The sequence below is a fragment of the Panthera tigris genome, chromosome X, assembly GCF_018350195.1.
Source record: "Panthera tigris isolate Pti1 chromosome X, P.tigris_Pti1_mat1.1, whole genome shotgun sequence".
In the NCBI taxonomy this organism is placed as follows: Eukaryota; Metazoa; Chordata; class Mammalia; order Carnivora; family Felidae; genus Panthera; species Panthera tigris.
This window is the reverse complement of record NC_056677.1, coordinates 97,745,608-97,761,878: the sequence shown is the minus strand read 5'-3', so window position 1 is coordinate 97,761,878 and position 16,271 is coordinate 97,745,608.

Sequence of the window (16,271 nt, the reverse complement as noted above, 5' to 3'; positions counted from 1 at the left end):
CCAGGCCCAGGCCCAGAGCGGGGCCCCAAGCTTTCAGGCTTTCATTTTCAAAATGAACCCTGACTGACAAGCAGCTACTTCCGTTGCTCTGGAAACTCCCCTCCATAACCCCAAATTTGTAAACACCAAACCGCACACATGCACACACACTTCCAGAATATGCAAACAGCTGCAGCAATATATATTTTTTTAAATGAAAATGCCAGCATGGAGAATGCAGGATAGAAGAATGCTCGGGCTATTAATTTTCCTGGCCACTAAGCGGGCAATCCCCCTCCCCGTTGGCGCTAATGATATCTCTGGTTACAGTCCAAAGGCTGCAAAGGCGGTCACCTGACCGGCGCCGCACACCCATGACACCCGTGCCCTTGCTTAGTTGGCTCTTGTTGCCAGAAACCGAACCCACGGTGCCTCCCTGGCAGCTCATTCCACCTTTACTTAGCAAGTACTTCCTGCCCTAGGTCACCAGCCGCCTTCACGGTTCCCCAGAGCCACGCATGGCCTCTAGTTCAGGAGAGAGGGTCCCTGGAACTTCAGGGCTGGGAGTGGGGTAGCGGAGGCAGAACGCAGAAACAACAGGACTGACCCTCCTAAAATGAAGACGCCCGGCACCTGAGGTGACTGCTCACCCCCAGAGGGAGTGGAGCGACCCCCCTCAACCCCTTGGAAACAGTCTCCCCCCCCCCCCAAAGGTGCCTTCAGGGCGGGTGTTTGCATTTCAAATGGCGATGCCTTGTGTCTTTCTCCGGCCAGCCTCTCTGATAAAACAATAAAATACAATACATACTCCGGGTTTGTTTACAGATCCTGGACCATTTGAATTAGAACTTCCTATTTCGTTGGTCGTTTTTTTCATTTTTCAGCTGTGGTTGACCTGTCAGGAAGGATGGCAGGGGGCAGAGAACATTCTAGAAGTGCCAAATATAGAAGTGCCAAATATGTTTCCTTTCTTCCGCAGACCTGTGCTGATATCATCACATGATTCTCAGTGAAGGAGAGAAAGCTCCTTTCCCACTGAGCCAAAGAGTGTGTGGCTGTGTGCAAACGTGCGTGCACGAGTGTATGCTTGAGTGTGTGTTTGTGTGTGGGTGCACACTGCCAGGCCTGTCTCTGGTTGTCATTTCCCCCTTTCCACGTGTCAGGGCTTTACTTGAGGATACCCCTGTGAAAAGTTTAACATTCTGATTACCTTTTCCTTAGATGATAGAACAAATGACACTTTAAAAATTCTTTCCTACTACTTTGGAATTACTGCCCCCTGCCAGTCCTTCAGTAAAGTGGGGATATACATTTAAAAAATTGTTTTTAAATGCTTTTATTCATTTTTGAGAGACAGAGTGCGAGCAGGGGAAGGGCAGAGAGAGAGGGAGACACAGAATCCAAAGCAGGCTCCAGGCTCCGAGCTGCCAGCACAGAGCCCGATATGGGGCTCGAACTCACAAAGCCGGATCATGACCTGAGCTGAAGTCGAACGCCCAACCGACTGAGCCACCCAGGCGCCGCGGGATGTACATTTTGGGGGAAAAAAAGTTATGCTCTTACTCTGGGACCAGGGTAAACTTAGCGTAGGAGAAGGTGGTGAGACCAAGTTGATCTGTGAACAATGATGAGACCAAGGGTTTTTCAAAATGGCTGAGGAGGAAGGGGCATGCAGGGAGCAGAAAGAAATCTTTAGGCCCAGGCCCTATTGCAAATAGGAAACTTCCTAAGACTTGGGCTGCAATGGCTTAACTGAAGTCCACGTGTCAAGCATGGACCCTGAAGTGTGACGAGAGAAAAAAAAAAAAAATTTCCATTACACATATTGATACTGCTGTGAAAATGTCACATCCCGGACGTTTTCTCGAAGTATTACCACGCGGACACACACGAGGGCGCGCTAGCCAACTAGAGATGGAGAGAACCGGAAAGGTCGCACGGATTTCCACCGGGGAGGGGCGGGGAAGAGGCGTTGCAGGTCCTTTGTCGGTGTGGATTCAAGTTTTCACCCCGGTTTCTCACCCCTGGTCCCTAAGTAGATGCAGAGAAGGAAGCAGAAGCTTCAGGGGCTGTGATGAGAAGGCCAGGGTGTCATCTTGAAGAGAATGTGAGCAATCTGGAGAGAGAAGGAGGAGGGTGAACAGAATAAGGTGTTTCCTTACTTTATTCAAGAGGAGTAGGCTTCTGTAGTCTGTTATGCTTGGAATAATAATCCCTTGTGGTTTTCAAGGCGCTTTCATGTTTTTTCATTATTTCTTTGACCCAGGCAGCAAGCCTGGGAGGCACGTAGAAAAGACAGTATTTGTAACCAATTCACACGTACGGCCGAGAGAGGTTAAGTGACCTGCCCAGAGCCACACAGCTCAAACGTGGTGGAGCCGGTCTGCGGGTCAGCTGTCAGCAACGCTGTGCAGTAAGTGAATGTCCTCCGTGGTGCCTTCTGCCTTCTGTTTCTAATCCAGATGCCCTGTGCCTCAAATTACCCAATGTAGCACTCCCTAATGATAAGGATAACACCTACCTGCCGGTACTGAGCACTTGGGTGCCTGGCCGGCCCTGTGCCAGATATTAAACGTGCATAATCATACGTGAAAGCTCGGAGCAGTTCTATTCACAACAGCCAAAAGGTAGAAGTAATCCCCATGGCCAACAGATGCATGGATAAACAAAACAAGGCGTATCCATGCACTGGAATATTATTCGGTCACAAAAAGGATTTAGGGGTGCCTGCGTGGCTCAGCCGCTGGAGCGTCTGACTTCAGCTCGGGCTGTGATCTTGCGATTCTCGAGTTTGAGCCCCCCATCAGGCTCGCTGCTGTCAGTGCAGAGCCCGCTTGCGATCCTCTATTCTCCTCTCTCTGCCTGTCCCCACCTGGTGCTAAAAAAAAAAAAGACGTTAAATAATGACACATGCTACAACATGGAGGGACCTCGAAAACATTATGGTAAGTGAAAGGAGCCAGACACAAAAGACCACATATTGTCTGATTCCATTTATACGAAATATCCAGAAGAGGCAAATCCATAGAGACAGAAAGTAGGTTAGTGATGGCCTAGGCTGGGGGGGTGGAGTGGGGGCAGGAAAGGGCTATTGGAGAGCAACTGCTAATGGGTACAGGCTTCCTTTTGGGGTGTCAAAAATGTTCCAGAATTAGATAGTGGTGATAGTTGCATAATGCTAAAAATCACTCAGGGGTACACTTCATAATGAATTCCGGGGCGCCTGGGTGGCTCAGTCCGTTGAGCGACCGACTTCGGCTCAGGTCATGATCTCACAATCCGTGAGTTCGAGCCCCGCGTCGGGCTCTGTGCTGACAGCTCGGAGCCTGGAGCCCGCTTCGGATTCCGTGTCTCCCTCTCGCTCTCTGCCCCTCCCCCACTTGCACTCTCTCTCTCTCTCTCTCTCTCTCTCTCAAAAATAAACAACTAAACTAAAATAAAATGGTGAATTGTATGGTATGTGGATTATATTTCAATAAAGCTGTTTTCAATAAAGCTGTTACCAAAGAAGTGCATTCTCTCTAATCTTTACGTTAACTCTAAGAAATGGGGACTAATGAGAAATTGAGGCCCAGTGAAGATAATGTGGCCACGTTCACCGGGCTAGTGTCAGGGGAACCCACCCCATTTTGCCTGACTGCAAGGCTCGCGCCTTCGATCGAATTCTACACCCCCTCTCGTACATCTCTGATACAGAGGCTACCGTTACAGCCTGCACCAACTGGGGACTTATGTGCCAAGCACATTACATTCCTGATCTTGTTGGCGCTTCAGACAAGGTAGATACCATTAAAGCAGTGGTCTCCCGACTTTTTTGGTTGTACATCCCTCGAATGGAAGTGTTTTGAGCCAGTAGTCTCCACATTTGAGTGTTTTGTAATTTCAGAGTGATGTGCGTTACTCTTCTAATATATGATGTATATTATAAAGCATACACAAAAAGGACATTTTCTCTCTTTTTTTTAACTGTTTCTTCTTTTTTTAATTTAATTAATTTTTTAAAATTTACATCCAAATTAGCATATAGTGCAACAATGATTTCAGGAGTAGGTTCCTTAGTGCCCCTGACCCATTTAGCCCATCCCCCCTGCCTACACCCCCTCCAGCAACCCTCTGTTTGTTCTCCATATTTAAAAGTCTCTTCTGTTTTGTCCCCCTCCCTGTTTTTATATTATTTTTGCTTCCCTTCCCTTATGTTCATCTGTTTTGTCTCTTAAAGTCCTCATATGAGTGAAGTCATCTGATATTTGTCTTTCTCTGACTAATTTCGCTTAGCATAATACCCTCTAGTTGCATCCACGTAGTTGCAAATGGCAAGATTTCATTGTTTTTGATGGCCGAGTAATACTCCACTGTATGTATGTGTGTGTATATATATATATATATATATATATACCACATCTTCTTTATCCATTTATCCATCGATGGACATTTGGGCTCCTTCCATACTTCTGCTATTGTTGATAGTGTCTTTTTTTTTTAAGTTTATTTATTTTTGAGAGAGACAGGCAGAGAGCAAATGAGGGAGGGACAGGGAAAGAGAGGGAGACACAGAATCCGAAGCAGGCTCCAAGCTCTGAGCTGTCAGCACAGAGCCCGACGCAGGGCTCGAACCCACACACCGTGAGATCATGACCTGAGCCGAAGTCGGTTGCCCAACTGACTGAGCTGCCCAGGTGCCCCGCAAAGGACACTTTCATGGATGAGACAAGGATGAAATAAATGGATTTCAAACAGTTTAAACTTTTTATATTAGTTATAGTACAAAACCGATTTTGATTGTCACTACAATGTTCTCATTAATACATTTTTTCAGAAGAGAATGTGATTGCATATGCTTCATTAAATTTTTTTTTAACCTTTATTTTTGAGAGGGAGGGAGAGAGAGACAGCAGGAGCAGGGGAGAGGCAGAGAAGGGGACAGAGGATGTGAAGCGGGCTCTGTGCTGACAGCCTGATGCAGGCCTCATAAGGGGCTGGAACTCACGAACCGTGAGATCATGACCTGAGCTGAAGTCGGATGCTTAACTGACTGAGCCACCCAGGCGCCTCAACGTGTGCTTCATTTTTTAAAAACCTCAGGTTAACACTGTAATGTAGCTATGCAAAGGTGTGGTTCTTTTTTTAAGATTTATTTAAAAAAATTTTTAAATGTTTATTTATTTATTTATTTGTGTATTTAAATATGAAATTTATTGTCAAGTTGGTTTCCATACAACACCCAGTGCTCATCCCAACAGGTGCCCTCCTCCATGCCCAGCACCCACCCTCCCCTCCCTCCCACCCCCCATCAACCCTCAGATTGTTCTCAGTTTTTAAGAGTCTCTTATGTTCTGGCTCCCTCCCTCTCTAACCTCTTTTTTATTTTTTTCTTCCCCTCCCCCATGGTCTTCTGTTAAGTTTCTTAAGATCCACATAAGAGTGAAAAAATATGGTATCTGTCTTTCTCTGTATGACTAATTTCACTTAGCGTAACACTCTCCAGCCCCATCCACATTGCTACAAATGGCCATATTTCATTCCTTCTCATTGCCAAGTAGTATTCCATTGTATATATAAACCACAACTTCTTTATCCATTCATCAGTTGATAGACATTTAGGCTCTTTCCATGATTTGGCTATCATTGAAAGCTCTACTATAAACATTGGGGTACACTTGCCCCTTTGCATCGGCACTCCTGTATCCCTTGGGGAAATTCCTAGCAGTGGTATTGCTGGGTCATAGGGTAGATCTATTTTTAATTTTTTGAGGAACCTTCACACTATTTTCCAGAGCAGCTGCACCAGTTTGCATTCCCACCAACAGTGCAAGAGGGTTCCCGTTTCTCCACATCCTCTCCAGCATCTATAGTCTCCTGATTTGTTCATTTTGGCCACTCTGACTGGCGTGAGGTGATATCTGAGTGTGGTTTTGATTTGTATTTCCCTGATGAGGAGCGACGTTGAGCATCTTTTCATGTGCCTGTTGGCCATCTGGATGTCTTCTTTAGAGAAGTGTCTATTCATGTTTTCTGCCCATTTCTTCAAGCTAGGCTTCTCAAAAAGAAAAGGGAGATGACTCAAATAGATAAAATCATGAATGAAAATGGGATTATTACAACCAATCCCTCAGAAATACAAGCAATTATTAGGGAATACTATGAAAAATTATATGCCAACAAACTGGACAACCTGGAAGAAATGGACAAATTCCTAAACACCCACACACTTCCAAAACTCAAACAGGAAGAAATAGAAAGCTTGAACAGACCCATAACCAGCAAAGAAATTGAATCTGTTATCAAAAATCTCCCAACAAATAAGAGTCCAGGACCAGATGGCTTCCCTGGGGAATTCTACCAGACATTTAAAGCAGAGAGAATACCTATCTTTCTCAAGCTGTTCCAAAAAATAGAAAGGGAAGGAAAACTTCCAGACGTCTGCTAGAACTGATACATGAATTCAGCAAAGTCGCAGGATACAAAATCAATGTACAGAAATCAGTTGCATTCTTATACACTAACAGTGAAGCAACAGAAAGACAAATAAAGAAACTGATCCCATTCACAATTGCACCAAGAATCATAAAATACCTAGGAATAAACCTAACCAAAGATGTAAAAGATCTGTATGCTGAAAACTATAGAAAGCTTATGAAGGTAACTGAAGAAGATATAAAGAAATGGAAAGACATTCCCTGCTCATGGATTGGAAGAATACATATTGTTAAAATGTCAATACTCCCCAAAGCTATCTACACATTCAATGCAATCCCAATCAAAATTGCACCAGCATTCTTCTCGAAGCTGGAACAAGTAATCCTAAAATTTGTATGGAACCACAAAAGACCCCAAATAGCCAAAGTAATTTTGAAGAAGAAGACCAAAGCTGGAGGCATCACAATCCCAGACTTTAGCCTCTACTGCAAAGCTGTCATCATCAAGACAGCATGGTATTGGCACAAAAACAGACACATAGACCAATGGAATAGAATAGAAACCCCAGAATTGGACCCACAAACGTATGGCCAACTAATCTTTGACAAAGCAGGAAAGAATATCCAATGGAAAAAAGTCTCTTTAACAAATGGTGCTGGGAGAACTGGACAGCAACAGGCAGAAGGATGAAACTAGACCACTTTCTTACACCACTCACAGAAATAAACTCAAAATGGATAAAGGACCTGAATGTGAGACAGGAAACCATCAAAACCTTAGAGGAGAAAGCAGGAAAAAACCTCTCTGACCTCAGCCGCAGTAATTTCTTACTTGACACATCCCCAAAGGCAAGGGAATTAAAAGCAAAAATGAACTATTGGGACCTCATGAAGATAAAAAGCTTCTGCACTGCAAAGGAAACAATCAACAAAACTAAAAGGCAACCCACGGAATGAGAAAAGATATTTGCAAATGACATACCGGACAAAGGGCTAGTATCCAAAATCTATAAAGAACTCACCAAACTCCACACCTGAAAAACAAATAATCCAGTGAAGAAATGGGCAGAAAACATGTTTATTTATTTTTGAGACAGAGAGAGACAGAGTATGAATGGGGGAGGGTCAGAGAGGGAGACACAGAATCTGAAGCAGGCTCCAGGCTCTGAGCTGTCAGCACAGACCCCGATGCAGGGCTCGAACTCACAGACCATGAGATCATGACCTGAGCCAAAGTCGGGAGCTCAACTGACTGAGCCACCCAGGCGCCCCTAAGATTTATTTTTATTTTTATTTTATTATTATTTTTTTAAAGCAGGCTCCATGCCTAATGTGAAGCCCAATGTGGGGCTTGAACTCCCGACCCTAAGATCAAGACCTGAGATCAAGACCTGAGCTGAGATCAAGAGTCCAACACTTAACCAACTGAGACACACAGGCACCCCTTTATTATTTTTTTAAGTAATCTCCACACCCAACATGGGGTTTGAACGCATGACCCTGAGAGCAAGAGTCACTTGCTCTTCTGGCTGAGCCGGCCATGAGCCTCTGCAAAGATGTGGTTCTGAGCTTGGTTTATTTCAGCACTTGGTTTCAGGGGCTGTCATAGATGAGAATGATGTCTCAAAAAGACACACAGCCCTCAACAGAAGACAACTCCACTGGCTGGCTCACTACGTCATGATGCCATTTTTCAGTTCCACCCACCGATTACTCAATGGTTTTCGATGAAATTCACCTGGTGAACGGACACGTTTCCTGATGTCGATCGTTTGTTCTTACCAACCAATCAGCGCCCGTTGCACTTTTGTGTTTTTAACAAATGTCTTCCAAACCCACAAAAACTCTACATTTGGAAGATTTTAAGCCAGGGCAGAAAATGTCAGTCCTAGGTTTTTAAGTGTGCAGATATGAGAGGTTTTCTAGGTATGCAAGTCACATCATTTTTGGCAATAAAATGACATAACAGTGAAAACACATGTAGTTGTTTTCCAAATGTTCTCTCCATGTCCTGAGTTTCCTCCCAAAGCAGTCACTTTCTCACTCATTGTTAAAATATCAATTTAACCTTGACTAGCTAGATTGAGAGTGCTTATAATTGTTTTAAAGGTTCACTGACTGCTATAGGACACCATGGAAGAAGTCAGTAAATTTGAAACGCGTATCTTTGTGTGAAAGAAAAGCTTATCTTTTAGATTGAAAACTCGTTAAAGGACTTTGTCCCAAAATAAACAGCATCTGTGTGGTACCAGAGTGACAATGGGAGTGTCATTCTCTACCTATTATTACAAAATAGAGCACTGTGAAGATTTTACTGTATTTCAAAAGTCTAGTTTCTATACCATTCTGGATGAATCCTAAAACACTTTGCGTATCTCAGCCTTCAACATCTTAGCTGTAACAGCTTGCCAACTTTCTCAGTAAACTTACCTTGAAATCCACCCCCACCTTTGGAAAAGAATTCCCAACAAAGTGGCGCCTCGTTTGTGCAAAAAACTGTATTTCCAGTTTTTGTATAAGATTTTTTTGGTATTTTTTTCATCTTTATGTATTTTTGAGAGAAAGAGAGACAGAGCACCCCCAGGGGAGAGGCAGAGAGAGAGGGAGACACAGAATCCGAAGCAGGTTCCGGGCTCCGAGCTGTCAGCACAGAGCCCGATGCGGGGCTCGAAGCCATGAGCTGTGAGATCATGACCTCAGCCAAAGTCAGACGCTTAACTGGCTGAGCCACCCAGGTGCCCCTCTATAAGATATTTTTAAAAATTAGGGGGCACCTGACCAGCTCAGTCAGGAGAGCATGAGACTCTTGCTCTCAGGGTTATGAGTTTCAAGCCCCACATTGGGCGTGGAGCCTACTTAAAAAAAATGTTTTTTTAAATAATCAAATAAAAGAAGTAAAGTAGTCATTTTTTGGTTCAGACTACATCTTCCTCTTTATTTATATCTTTCTTTAACAGTGGCAAAAAAGTAATTCTTTGTGGATTTCATTGATGAAACAGAATCTAGCTGTAACAAAAGCGTAGTAAATACAAAGCTTCAAATGTTAGAAACATTTTATCCAGCTGTACAGCAAGCTCCCCACACTATCATTTATTCTAACACTTTGTTCAACTCTTCAGCAATGGCCTCTAGATGCCTTCCAATAGTATTTGCTGACAAAACAATGAATCTTAGTTTGTCACTGTGTTATTTCACATGGATTTGTTTTGACCAGTTCTTACCAGGACCGGAAAAACAAGTGTTTTCAAAACCAAAAGGATCTGCGAACTTTTGTCTCTCATTATTTAGCAAGAAACTCCAAACGCAGCTTCTAAACATGTATCTTTACATTTAGTGAGGCTTAACAGAGTGCTGTGTTGAAACTCACGTGATGTTAAACATTGCCGGAAAAGTAGTAGAGGTTTAACTTTGTTGTGGATGCCCAGTTTTTTAATGTAAACGGGAAACAAGTAGGACGTACAGCTTGACAAATTCACCGCCGGCAGCCAGATCAAGAAATTGATACTTTTGGCTGATTTCTTATCAGAACCAACGGGTTGTTGCTGTGACTTTGCGACGGGGCCGGATGAGAAGGTCACGCGAGGAGGGAAGATGAATTAGTTCTGCCATTTTCCTTTGCCCATTTGTACTTCTGTTCTTTATATTATCTTCATTCAGGCTGCGGTTTTGTAGGAATCTTTTCAAGCCACTTTTCCATTTGGGGAGGACCGGTTTAGTTAAAACCAGATGATATAATCTGTAAATTCACAGCCCGACACAGAAATTGCAGAACTTTGCAATAAGCTGAAAATAAAACGAAAGGGGGCCGGCGTCACCATCAGTGTTTCTGTGTCGCGGAATTCTTGTTCCTCCGTCAGGAGATCCATCAGGGACCATCTTACAAAGGGACCGGATGGTGGAGGGTGCCAGCGTCAACCCGTGTGGTGTGTACATTACACTTGAATTTCTCTTATGATTTTGTCACAAGATAAATTTAAACAGAAGTTCTGCTATTTTCTGCCCACACCTCAGTGAATCATCCTGTCCCACCCTGGAGACAACTGGTTCATCGCCTTGGTTCCATGTTACACGTGGGACAGCTGAGGTGCTGACGGCTCGAGCCACCGACTCAAGGAAACACAGCCAGTATGCCATGGAACCAGTATTCACGCGGGTCTGTTTGGCTCCAATGCCCATGCTCCCTCAATTACAACCAAAAGATTCTGGCTGATTCGGCGACGCATAGTTTCTGGTTTCAGATGCCAGAATGGTGACTGCCAAATCTTATTTTCTCAGCTGAGGGCACGTTTCCCTCCGGGTGGTCGATGGCAGAGCAGGGGTTAGGATTGGAGAGAGGATGTGGGCCGAATTGGAATCTAACTACCAGGCGTTGGGCACTGACCACGTGTAAGACGCGGAGCTGAGCGCTGAACCCTCCTCAGAGCCCTAGGGGGTAGGTCCGGGTGTCATTTCCATTTACAGGTGACAAATAGATCAGGTGGCCGTGCTGGCATTCCAAGCCAAACGTGCAATGACTCCTAAACCCGGGCTCTTGACCAGTATGTAGTCCCACTGCCCCATAGATGATATCGCTTTAGTGAGCACGCAGAGTCAGCAACATGCCGGTCACCGTAACAACTGCTTTCCATGTGTTACACCCCATTGAATTCCAACAACAGCCTCACAAGAGAGGTACTCGTTTTACAGATGCAGACACAGAGGCTCAGAGAGGCTAAGCGACTTGTTCAAGGTCACATGGCCGCTAGCGAGTGGTAGATCCACCGGGGCTGGCCTCCCTTCCATCATTGCTTTGGGCAGGGAACGGACACGATCGCAGCAGAGCCAGCCTTTCTTGGGGAGTCCGTTAAGCATGCCGTCAGCAACTCCTCACTGAGCAGATGGAATCCAGAGAGGCCTAGAATGGTGCGGTCTGTGGACTGACGCCAGTCCGACAGTGTAAGAACAGAAATTGAGAGCTTAGAAGCATTTACGGAAATCTGATATCACTGCGGCGTCTAAGCGCATGATTCATTTTTTTTTTTTTTTATTTTACAGAAGTATCCGCTTGTGACAGATTGGAAGTTAAAAAAAAAAAGATAAATAACTTATCTTTCACCACAGATCGTTTGAGAAGCACTGGTATAAACAAATCCTGTGCACCATCCATGCCCATGGGCTGTCATTTTGAGAGCGGATTATGGGAATGATGCGACGAATCAAGGTTCCCAAGTTGAACCTGATGCTGAGGGTTTGTGAAAGCCAATAAGGGCCTGACCCTGTTCCTTTTGGGGGTTCCCCAAAGAGAATGAGGCGGTTGGCTTTAGATGATAATGACGCTGCCTTTAAAGATCCAGTATCATTTTTATTTCAAAGGCTCGCTTGGTAGTGCTCTGAGGAACTGAGAACTTGAACTAGATTGTGAAGTGAGTTTTCCCCTCACGGAATCCTTGCAGTCTGGAACACGCAACACAATCTGCTACCATATAGCAGCCAAATGGTTCTCAGTGCCTTATGTCTCAATTTCCTACCTGGGTGAAAGGTCCCCAAAGCAAGCTTGGGGGGAAAGGCAGTGATTTAGCAGCCAGAACTGAAGCATGATGGACCCAAGGGGACTGCCCAGTTATCAGAGCCGAAGGCCGGAGTTAGGACTGGCCCAGCAGCAAGGGTGACCCCAGGCAGAGCCCCAGAGTGCTGAGCTGGGGCCACTGATGTCCCTCTGGCTTAGAGCCTGGGGCAGAGCTGAGCTCACAGCTGGAGGGTTGCATGATCCTCAGAAACTGTCCCCAGTCATGGGCTGGGGAGGACTAGGCTCTGGGAACCAGGCAGAACCTGAGACCGCATTGTTCCTTAGCCTGGCATTCAAGGCCCTTCCCAATCTGAGCCCGTCATGATGTTAACATCTAGCACTTCCCCTGTTCACATGTATTTGCTCATTGAATCCTCAAACTGACCTTCCCATTGTTGCCTCCATTCGACGTGTGAAAATTGAGGCGCAGAGAAGTGAAGAGGTTAAGCGACTCACCCAAGATTGCACAGCTAGTATGTGGTGGTGCTGGGACTCAAACCCGGGCAGTGTGGCTCAAGGGGCAGATGTTTAGCCAATAGCCTATATTCTGAAATATTTGCCATGTCAACACAAAGGACCTTCGGTGCCTTAACGTGAAGGAGCGGCTCTAATGGTGGAGATCTCAGACATGGGGGAGCCCAACAGGGGAGAGAAAAGGCCTCTTGGAGGCCTTTCCTGGAAGTACACTCAGCCCTACGTTCCATGGCGGCTCCTCTGGGAGACCACAGCTGCCTCTTATGTGAAGTAAACGAGGGACAATAGCTCCCTGCTTGGGCTCGTGGCATCTTCAAAAATGACTCAAGGGGGCACCTGGGTGGCTCAGTCGGTTAAGCGTCCGACTTCAGCTCAGGTCACGATCTCGCGTTCCGTGAGTTCGAGCCCCGCGTAGGGCTCTGGGCTGATGGCTCAGAGCCTGGAGCCTGCTTCGGATTCTGTGTCTCCCTCTCTCCCTGCCCCTCCCCCGTTCATGCTCTGTCTCTCTCTGTCTCAAGAATAAATAAACATTAAAAAAAAAAAAAAAGACTCAAGGCCTCCAAGTCTTGGCCTCAAATGTTTCAGTGGCCCCTGTGAGGGCTGAGTTCACTTGAACATTGTTCTGACTCAAGTGGGCAGAATCTGGTGAGATCTCAACATAAAGCAGTTTGGGGTGTATTATTCTTTTTTAAAGTTTACCCACTCATTTTGAGAGAGAGCAAGAGAGAGCACAAGCAGGTGAGGGGCAGAAAGAAAGAGAGAAAGAATCCCAAGCAGGCTCCGTGCCATCAGCGCAGAGCCCGATGTGGGGCTCAAACTCATGAACCGGGAGATCATGACTGGAGCCAAGACCAAGAGTCAGATGCTTAACCTACTGAGCCACCCAGGCGCCCCATAGTAGAGGCTGGAAGGGGCTATGGGCTCAAGGGATCATGTTGATTATTTTTTTAAGTTTATTTATTTTGAGAGAGAGAGAGAGAGAGAGAGAGAGAGAGAGAGAGAGAGAGAATCCTGAATATGCTCCACGCTTACAGTGCAGAGCCCGATGCAGGGCTCAATCTCACTAACCGTGAGATCATGACCTCAGCCGATACCAAGAGTCAGACGCTTAAACCAACCCAGGTGCCCCTGGGTTTATTTTGTATCATGCTTCGTTGTCATCTGTTCTGGCTCTTGAGATTAAGAAACAGGCTCTGTGCCTTTGGTGGCATGGAGACCGTGGCTCTCACCTGTGCATTCTGTGGCTCTTGAAGCAAACCACACTCTGTTTTCACCTATCGGTTAGGGCAGGTGTGGACAGTTTCTCACAATTGGTCCGCTTAGAGCATGATCTTTCTGTCTGATGCGCTGGGGTGTGGTTCGGGTTGGTAGAGGGGGCAAGGAGGGCCTCGAGCTCAGCACAGGCTCTTAAGACAAGACCCTGTCCCCGGGCCAGCTCCCCCAGTGAATGCCTAGCGGTGCCCACAAACAGCAAGGGAAGGGAGAGGGAGAGAGCTTTGCAGCTGGTCCCAGTGCCAGTGCTAATGGATTTGCAAGCCTACTTTGGCGTGCATGCCAGAGGTTGTCAACCCCTTGAAGGAAAACAACCCTGCCTGGCCCTGGCAGGACAGTGGAGGGTTCGGGGTCAAATGCCCGCTGGGTGCTCTAGGACCCGCAAGCCTACAGCTCAGTATGACCTATCCGGGGGTGCTTCCCATTCCTCGGGGAGTTTGGCTGCTTCCTTAAGGCACAAGAAAGAATGTGCCCCAACGTGGCCACTAGTTCCAGTTTGGCCAGCTGGCATCATCAGGGGTTGTGTTCCTAGGGTCCCCTGGCAGCCAGTTTGGCAAGAGCGGGCTGGGAAGAATAGTCACTTGGTTTGTTTCCTCCCTGCCAGACGCTCAGAGCTGCTGGAAATCCACACGGGAGGCAACAGCTCGACATGGTTTCATTCATCGAGATCCAGGGGGAGGACACACTCCTTCCAAAGACAGATAGGACCCACACGCCTAATGTAGCAAGTGGGTAGGGTCGGTTTCACACTTCACACATTTCAAAGTATAATTAAGTGTCGGGGCATCTCCTTCTGTGCTCATGTAACACTTGTTTTTCAGGGCTCCTGGGGACTGAAGATTTTGTAAAGGAACAAAACAGACCAAACACATATGCAAATTATTCCTATTTATGAGTGAAAAATGAGTAAGACACCAGATTGACGAGGCGTCGTTACCAAGGCAGGAATCTGATTCCAGGCTGCAGGAACAGCGGGACAGTAGCCACAGCAAAAGGGGTGGGGCAGAAGAAGGTTGCTCCACATGGAGCCGGCCAGACCCCACCTGGAATATTGTACTCAGATTTGGGAGACCATTAGTGGGAGTGGCCAGGAGTGAAGGGACTCCTGATGAGAAATGGTTGAAAGAAATTGAGAATGTTTGGCTGAAGGAGGAGAAGGCTCATGGGGGAACATGACAGCTGCCTTTAAAATACTGAAGGGCTGGTCCGTGGGAGAGATGGAGGAGGGAGTGGGCTTTGGACTCAGAACCCTCCCCTCCCCCCAGCTGAATCCACGGCTTTGCAACTTACCAAGCCTGCTCCCTTTGGTAAGTCACTGAATCTCCCTGAGCCTCGGTTTCCCCATTGGTGCGAGGAGGAGGCTAATACCTTCCTCACTGTGCTGTTGTGAGGATTCCGTGAGAGGCGGTCTATTAAAAGAGTGCTTGGAATCTGCAAAATTCGTGGCAATGTATATCACTGTGAGTGTCGGTGGCGCCGGATCACGGAGGGCGGGCCAGTGGGTGAAATTGACGGAGAGGCCGATTTTGGCGCAATACAATTCCGAAGAGCTACCTAACCGACAGAGGGGGCTTAACATGCAAATGGCTGCTTCGAGAAGGAGCCAGTTCATCATCACCGGAGACGTTCAAGCAGAGGCCAGACCAGGATTTTCTGGGAGGCTTCATGGGGGAATTCCTGCATACAGAAGAAAGCTGGAGTGCATCACTTCTCAGGTCTTTTCCAACCTTTAGGGTTAAAGATTCTATACTGAGTTTCCACGCAGTGCTGTTACCATAAGGGATTGTGCGTGTTCTCCTTCTGCACTGGATAGCAGTTGGCCCCTTGCTCCTGCATCATCAATTTTTCCTCCTCTCCTGGGTCTTTTCTATTTGCACACCAATAGGCTGTTTATTCTCTAAGTGAAGAAAAAAAGGATTTCCTCTAGCGATTACCTCGTTTCTCTCCCTCCCTTTTTCTAAACCATTCAAAAGAGCTGCCTGCATTTGCTGTCTTTCTCCCCAAACCCTCTCTTTTACATACTCCAATCTGGCCTTTGCCCCCACCACTCCACCAAGGTAGTTCTTCTTAAGATCACTGTGAATTTTTTTTTTTAATATTTTTAAAATTTTTGAGACAGAGTGTGAGTGAGGGAGGGGCAGAGAGCGGGGTGCAGAGGATCCAAAGGGAGCTCGATGTGGGGCTAGAACTCATGAGCTCAGCAAAGTCGGAAGCCCAACCGATTGAGCCACCCTGGTACGCTAAGATCCTTGGGAGTTAATAGACAAAATATATATTGGTCTCTGCCCCCAGTTCCTGGCACCGAACTCCTAAACCCTTGTGATTTCCTAATATAGGAGCATTAAGAGCATCTTTTGTGCTGTTGGAGTGACTCCGCATAGGGTCCTGCATGGCTCTTGGGTGGGGGCTGGTCACCAGAAAGCCCAAGCCGTGATTAGTAGCTTGGGATTTTCAGCTTCAACCCCATCCTCCAGAGCGGGCACAGGGGCTGGGAACGGAGCTAATAATTGGTCATCCCAGTCGTAGTACGTATCTTTCCATCTGGCTGTTCATCTGGATCCCTTATCATATCCTTCAATAAACTG